This window comes from Artemia sp. Qi Xiang Cuo, chromosome 9 (genome assembly GCF_049724085.1).
Source record: "Artemia sp. Qi Xiang Cuo chromosome 9, ASM4972408v1, whole genome shotgun sequence".
NCBI classification, from domain to species: Eukaryota; Metazoa; Arthropoda; class Branchiopoda; order Anostraca; family Artemiidae; genus Artemia; species Artemia sp. Qi Xiang Cuo.
Genome location: NC_142802.1, coordinates 35,340,274 through 35,348,421, shown reverse-complemented (window position 1 = coordinate 35,348,421; position 8,148 = coordinate 35,340,274). Strand labels below are relative to the sequence as shown.

The following is an 8,148-nucleotide window of genomic DNA, read 5'->3' as shown; positions in this document are numbered from 1 at the left end:
GGTTTTGGTCCTTGCTGGAATTTCATTATTTACCCTCGAACACTTTCATACCGATCTTGCGAGAAAAGAAACTAAATTATGCACTGTTCAGGTTGCTGATTTTGAAGGGTTTTGTACTTCTCCAGAGGATACTGGTTTGGAGCAGCCTTTTGAAAGTTGAAATTTATAATAAGGTATGTTTGTTATTTATTAAGGTTTTGCTATTTTTCCGCCGAGAAAATTGTTTAAACTAGGATCTTTATAATTTAGTGGTTTTGATTTAGCCTTTCTTTCATGGATAAATTTTCCTTGTTCGTAATTATCAACTGTTTGCACAGAAGTATTTCCTTCGGAATTGTCATTTATTTCCTCGCTGTTCATTCCGTCCATGTGTTGTAATTCAGGCTCTGGTAATCTCAATTCTGTGTCTGTTCCTGCGTTACTAGAACCATTTCCCTCACTCAAAGTCGTAATTTAAGGCTGGTTTACACTTTCCAAATTTTTTTTATTTATTTGGTTTGATAAACTTCACTTTAAAGTACATTGCCAAACATTATGGGGGATGTCTTCCTCTATCTGTGTTTTATTCATTTGCTCCCCTTCAATCGAGTCTGGTATAGGATCTAAGGGCTTGTCATCTACCTTTGACCTTTGTTTTGCAATCTCGGGGTTCATGGCTAAGAACCTTTCGTGGTCGTTTATATTTTTAATTTTTCTTATATTTAATAAACTAAGTTTACAAGTTTTTAACTCCTGTAACAAAAATACGTTTTATATAATTCCGATAACACTAGATAGGGTCCCCTATAAGAATAATTTTTTGATGAACTTTCTTGAATGACATACACTAAATTGTTAGGGAAGATTTTAATTTCCAATATTTTGTTGTTGTACTGTGCCGATTGGCCCTTTCTGGCCCATTTTAATTCATTAATACATATTTGCCAGCTGATAAACAACTCATGAACGAGATTAGGGTCCCATTGATCTTCAAAACAGAATCCCTCCGTCGGACTAGAAACGATGCTATCAAATACTCATTTCGCTTCGAAACCGTGTAGTAGAAAAAAAGATGTATATTTCCTGCAAGCATCTATACTAGTGTTAAACGCTAATTGTATGAATGGTAAGAATTCACTCCAATTTCCTCTAAGTATCTCATCGTGGTAGTGAGTTAGTATTCTTTTTACACATTTTACTCTATTTTCTGCTAATCCATTAGATTGGGGGTTTCTTGTCAATGAATGTATAATTTTGAATCCTAATTCTTTGGCCATTTCATTAAAGGTTTTACCTGTAAAGCATGTGGCATTATCAGACAGTAGGAAATTCATATTTCCAAATGGGATATGATTTCTTTTATTATAAATTCCATCACTGATTTTGACCTGAGGTCTTTGGCTGGTACTATGACTGTATACTTAGTGAAATGCTCTACTGCAATAATTATATATTGGTCACCGTTAGCGCAAAGTTGTAGTTTTCCCGTGGTATCCATTGACCAGATATGAAATGGGTGGTCGGGGAAAATACTTTCTCTCAATTTAGGATATATATTGCTAACTTTATTCCTCCTTAAGACATAGATCCCAATTCTTTACCGCCTCCTCAACTTGGTAGTACATATTTTCAAAAACACAACTTTTTTTTAACTTATTCAAAGTTCTTATCGCCCCCATGTGTGCTCCTAGGAAAAGGCTCGTATGCACAAGATTAATGATTCTTCTAATTAGTTTTTTTTGGTAGGATGATTTTAAATTGCTGCATCTGTTTCCTTTTTTCTGAATCGTCTATTGCATACAATAACCCTTCGAATAGAATTAACTGAAGTTCTTTTAACAATTTCGAAACAAGTAGATTCCCTTTCCCTAAATTTGATGTGACCGGGCTGTTCCTAATTTGAGGTGTGTCAAAAACGTAAAATTTTGGAAATTCTTACTGTGTCTTACCGCTCTTGGCGCATATGTCGTCGGGTCTTCCAGACCCAGCCCAATTATCTTTGCTAGTGACCTTTTCTATAGTCCTAGTATTCGCAAGCTCCACCGCACGAGCTTGTCGTATCCATAACGGCTCGTCTTTCTTCGAGTCTGAATCCCTGGATGTTTGGGATTCGTCCCAATTATCCATAGTGCCAGTAGCTCCCATAGTAGTTCTGGTCTTCGCAAGTTCCGCCGTCAGAACTTGTCCTTTACAGGATTCAATTTCACTCCCCTCTAAAATTGACCTGCTGTCAGTAACACGTATGCGTACTGCCCTTTACTTTTACCTCTTTCAGTTTGCCATGGATAGGCCCAAAGGTTAGGCATCTATCCCTGTACCCAGGCTTGTTCCGTCTTATAGAAGGAAACTCCTCTTCAGTATTTCTGCTGAATTCATCCCCTTTCGATGTTTTGATAGCTCCGGGAATGTTTGAGCTACCCGTATTTGCCTCACATCCCTCACAGGGCCTGGTCAAACCAGTCTGGCTCGACTGTTCATTTCTACCCTCCTTAGACTTTTCATTATTTTTATATGTATCCTGGGGAGATTTTAAGCCTAAGAGTGTATTTTCTAATTCTATTATTTCATTGATTGCCACCTTAATTTCAGGGTCTTCTAGTTGAAATCCCCTCATCTCTTCTTTAACTATTCCAAAAAAATCAATCGGTTCCTCTTCTCCTAATAGGGCTAAATATTCTACTTCTAACTCATCAAGATTAATTGACCTATTTTTTTTAAACAAATTGTGAGCTAGGGCGACTCAAATAGCCTGCAGGGTTCCTGCTAGTGCTAATGTGGTGATAAGTATACAAATCGTTGTCTAATAGAACCGTAATTCTATATAATTTTGAGTGAAGATCCTTTGATCTTTTAAGATATGTTAGTGCAGCAGTCTACAAATATGCGAGTTCTCGCGGCCCATAAATATCCCTTTTGGAAGCGCTTTAGACTTTGTACTAAGGCAAAAAGTTCCCTGTTGTGGGTATCAAACCTTGAGGCTGCGCTACTAAGAACCTTTGAATATGATGCCACTATTGGGAATCTATCTGTTGTTTCGCATTGTTGCATTAAAATTGAAGCAATACTTTTTTCCGAGGCATCCGTGACAAGGTAAAATTCTTTGTCTTTATCAGGAAATTCTAGAAGAATACTATTTGGATTTAATAATTCTGTTTTTAATTTATCAAAGGCCACACTTTGTTCTGGGCCAAAAATAAAAGGAAAGTTTTTTCTAGTTAGTCGAATTAAAGGTTCGGCTAATTTTGCGTAATTATGATAGAATCCCCTGCAATAAACTGTTCAGCCTAGAAATTACCTAATTCCTGTGACGTTACTTGGTGGTTATAATTTCTTTATAGCTTCTTATTTTTGTGCTTGTGGTTTCAATCCTTTCGTGGAGAATCGAAACCCTAATAAGTGCATTCTTGCAAAAAAAAATTGGGATTTATCAATATTAAGCCTTAGATTAAATTTTATGGCCTGTTTTAAAGTTAGTTCAATATGTTTCAAATGTTCTTCAAAGTTCCCTGAAGTATGTATTGTCAAGTCATCTACATAACTTGATAAAGGTGAAGAAAATTCGGGTCCATAAACTTGATTTAAAAATTCAACAAAAGCGTGGGGCGAAAAAACTGACCCTTGTGGCACGCATTTAAATACATAAGAGATCCCCTTATTTGAGAAACTAAAATATTTTTGGCTTTCTTCAGCTAAGTTGCAGTGACTAAATCCATTTCTAATATCAATAGTTGAAATGAATTTGGTTTTATTAGATAGTTCAGAGATGATTTCTGAAATTCTTCGAATACCCCACTGTGAGTCTTATCGCCTTATTTATTGCTCTTAAATCTATGAGGAACCGACTATTACTTTCATCCCACAAGTTTTTTGGAGGAATTTTCCCATCCTTTCCTGGTTTTCCTATGCAAAATATTGGAGCTGTATATTCTGAACGTCTTATTTCAATTATTCCTATTCTTATCATTTCGTTTATGTGTTTTTGTAAGCATTCTGTCATTAAAAATGGTAAAGGGAATTGTTTGACACACTTAATAGGTATATCTGGGTCTATTTTTACCTTATATCCTGGGAGGTCATTTTGCCCTACATCATAAGGTCCAGTTGTAAAGGCTCGTTTCAATTTTAATAAGACTGTCTCTACTATTTGTTTTCTTTCTGAACATAACGGACCCGTTTTAATTCTCTTTAAAAATTCGCTGTCTTCCCATACTATTTCTTAAGTTGGGAACAGGGTTCTCCTTCGTATAAACGTCTGGAGATTGCACAAAGGGGGGGGGGGTAATGTTGTTGTCCGATAATTCCAATTTTCGGATATAAGGTCCTTATAAAGTCAAGCTAAGTTCCAAGGAACTCTAGGCTGCAAAAGGGAAGCACAAATGGCTCTCCTAACGTTGACTTCTTGGTTAAGGTTCCTTCCCTCTTTGAACCCTCAGTTATTCAAAGCTTAAATTTCTGGGAAGAAATTTAATTTAGATTATTCTAACCTTAAAATGCTGTTTTGTCCAAATGGCTCAACCCTTGTCTAAGTGGAAATACTACCGAACTATAAACCCAAAATCACCAACTTATAGTAAAATGTTAAGATTTCAGTACTAGTTGTTATTATTTTCTCCCACATACGTTTTTAAGTTATCTATAAATGATAGAAATTATTAAAGTTTTTCTTCTTATTTTAATTTTATCTTCAAACTTTTATCTCCAAGGAGAGTTCAGACAGACAGTGGTAGTCGAATTTAATTACAAAGTAAAAACGCTTACTCGAATATTACATAAAATTTACTTACATAAAATAGGGATTTTCGTCCCCGAATCCCTATTTTATGTTTTGTCTTATTTTGTTATTCTTTTCTCTCATTGGCCAGAGACCACTTTTGATGTAATCCTAATAATAAGTCTTTTGTTCAGAAAGTTAGTTTCCGCTTTCTTTATTAAAAACCCTGTTTTGTCATTTGATTCAAATCGCGTAATATCTCTTGTCGTTGACCCCTCGAGTTTGAAGCGGCGGTCCGGTATTTGTATTTGCATTTTATGGACCTTGTTGGATATAGGGTACACTTATTCATGTTTAATGTTGTTTGTTTTCTTACACAAAGAAAGTTAATACTTCGTTACTTTATCATTACTCAAAAGTCATAGTTTGCTACTTTTACAATTTAGTCAGGTTATGATGGCTTTCCCACATTCTCACACTGTACAAAAACGTGCAGAAATTATTTGAAAAAAACTACGTTTTCTAAAGAGTTAAAAAGGCTGAGTCACAAGTTCGAACCTTAAAACGTACAGGGATTAGGAGGTACAGTTGGGGGGCTGCCACCCCCAAACCCCCGCTTCCGTATATGAAAGGGGCTGTGCCCTCCTCAACGCCTCGCTCTTTACGCTAAAGTTTGACTTTCTCACAACTTTTTTTTTTTAAACAATAAAGACTTTTAAACAATAAAAACAAAAAAAATATGCCCATGTTTCTAATATTTAAAGTTATTTTATAATGATGAAACATCCATGCACCACTCTTAACAATTATGCTGAGATATCTTTACTGAATCACTACTGAATATGTCTAAACTATTGAGTATTCATTCTGTTAATTGTAGAATTGCTAAATGAAAATCTTTACTAGGAATGCGTTGGTCATTGGTGTAGGATGCCATCAGCTCATGGGTAAGACAAGATGCCACCTACAAATTTAATGAGGTTTTTATTGTAGAACCAATGATGGACAAGGTAATATATTTACTATTTATTCATTTTGTGAGCCTGTTGGTATCACAATGAGTTATGTCAATAGTCTCCTTGAAGTCCGTAATATTTTGAAAACCTAGAGAAACAGATATTAACTTGTAAAGGTCACTGTAAAAAAAAATAGAACCTACTAGCCGTGGTAGGCCGCACTTGTGCTCCGGAATATAAAAAAAAAACAATAGGAAACTATTTTTAGTCTGTGTAATAAGAAGCAAGGTTAACAAGAAGAGAGCTTGTTAACTAAATTTGGTTGAAAAGGATTGAACAGAAATCCTTAGGGGGGGAAGTAGGAAACATTTTTTAGGATAGCAAAAGTCTCATGTATTATTGGTTTCTTCTATCTGTCTTTAAAGAAGGCTTGGGTGGTATTTTTCGTTTCTTTATCCTCCTAGTCAAACAACAGATACGGACGGAATTCTGGGACCGCATGCTGGTAAATTAACCGAAATTCACGAAATGAATGCCTTCTAATGTCCTTTGTTGCAAGGAAGAAGTAGATAAAGTAATTTAGTCTCAGGGTGCTGTTCCCTTGAAGTCTACTAGGAAAAACCTGGGGCGTTGCTGAGGTTAGCTTTTTTTAGTTCGCTGAAACATCAACCAGCTCTTGAAACAGGAACTGGTTGTATTGTTGCTACTGTTTTAATTAACCTACGGTAAAAAAAAAAAACAACAGTAGAAAGCAATAAAAAGAATTGCAGGGTTGGAAGGAATGAAGTGGGCGAGGGAAGAATATAAGTGAAACACAATTAATAGAAGTCACGCACTAGCTTATATAAAATATCGACTTCATTGCTAGGACCGAGCTACTTCCCGCTTACATGAGAAGTCCTTATTTGTAACGAATTACCTTAACCAAGGTTAATTCTTGCTACATGTTGCTTAATGCAGATACGACTGTAGAATAGCCTAGTCATGGGCTTAAAATTACTATAATGGATATTTCTAATTCGCTAGTGTCTAATATTTATTGCAACAATTCCTAACAGTCCCACGGCTTACTAGTACAAAAAATTTTTTTTATTAATTTTTCACAATGTATGTACGTACTCTTATATTTAAAGTTATCTTGGTGTTGATCAGAGAACATTTATTGTACAATAAACTTAGACCATTTATTTTGTTAGTTATGAAAATTTTCACGAGTTTCTGTTTCAGGAACTTTGCGCTGTTTTTGCACTTTGTGATTTCAATTTTTATGTAATTACTAGATTCTGTGGCAGTTAATTCCCACTGTCTGTGGTCTTTCAGGTAATGCTGAGAAATCCTTTCTTATTAAACTAATTAGGTAAAGAAAAGGCAAATTCCTAGGATCATATCTAAAAAAAAATAATAGTTACAGAATAGCTATACGTGAGTTCAAACTCTGTATTGCCAACCTCAGTTGTTTTTTATTTATTTTTCAACGAGTTTGCCCCGTGCATGTTGATAGGTTATTCGGGGAATGTTTTATTTTTAAAACTACATACATAAAGTTAACCTGTATTTAAATTTTGAGCTTCAGAACATTTTTCAGAATTTTGTGCTGGTCATGTCAGTAAAAGGAGCTAGTAAAATAGAAATGAAGAAGGGTTTGGGTCAAATTTTCTTAGATTTAAAACTGCCAGAAAAGACCCTAAGTTCTTGCTTGCAGTTTTAAACGATAAGAACGAGATCTTTTCGACTAAGTTGGGATACCCTTTAAGCTATCTGATTTAACTAATTCTTAATAAATACCTAATAATTATGTGTCCATTTGAGAAATAATCTACATGTTCTCTTCTCTTAAGTCTGTTATTTAGAAATTAGGTTGTAAATTATTCTGAATTATATTAGTAATTAAGTACCAAATGATGATAGGTATTTCCTAGCTGATTTCACTGATGCTTTCTTTTTCCTTGGATGTCTGACAAACCGCTTCAAGAGTTTGTGAATTTTTAATAAGCGAATGACATTAAATTTTTCATGATTTTAAGGGTATTCGTCGCAATCCTGAGGCTCAATGGATCTGCAAGGCTATCCATAAAACTGGACTTATGGGTCTCAGTTCACAGGCAGTTGGGAATTCTGGTGTGATGGTTCAAAGAAGGGTGGATGAAAGAGAAGGAACGCGCTTTTATTTATTTATTTTGCAAAAAAGATATGTCATGTTGTAAAACTTATTTGCATATTGAATAATAAAAGAAAAACACCGTCTTTATTTAGCGTTTTGCTCGAGATTGTGTTAAACTAGATGATTAATGTTTAGAAGGGAGATACTAGAAAAACTCGTGAACAATTTCTAATACAATGAGAAAGTATCGTGTGCTCTTAAATTACGGGGCTATTATATTATGTCATTTTGTATTTTCCAATTGACCTCCTATAACACATAATACTGAATGTTTTTTTTTGTGTGTTGATTTGATGATGCATGAAGTAATTCAGAGTACCGTTTCCTGTGAGTGTGTTCCA

The 8,148-nt window shown here is 34.9% G+C and overlaps 1 long non-coding RNA gene across 1 annotated transcript; it reads left to right on the top strand.

Annotated features, from left to right (window-relative positions):
- The first annotated feature begins 4 nt into the window (after positions 1–4).
- LOC148948602 (uncharacterized) lies at positions 5–7,894 on the top strand. Its single transcript, XR_016142226.1, has 3 exons — positions 5–173; positions 5,597–5,700; positions 7,671–7,894. It is a non-coding gene; the product is annotated as an uncharacterized LOC148948602 (long non-coding RNA).
- The last annotated feature ends 254 nt before the right edge of the window (positions 7,895–8,148 follow it).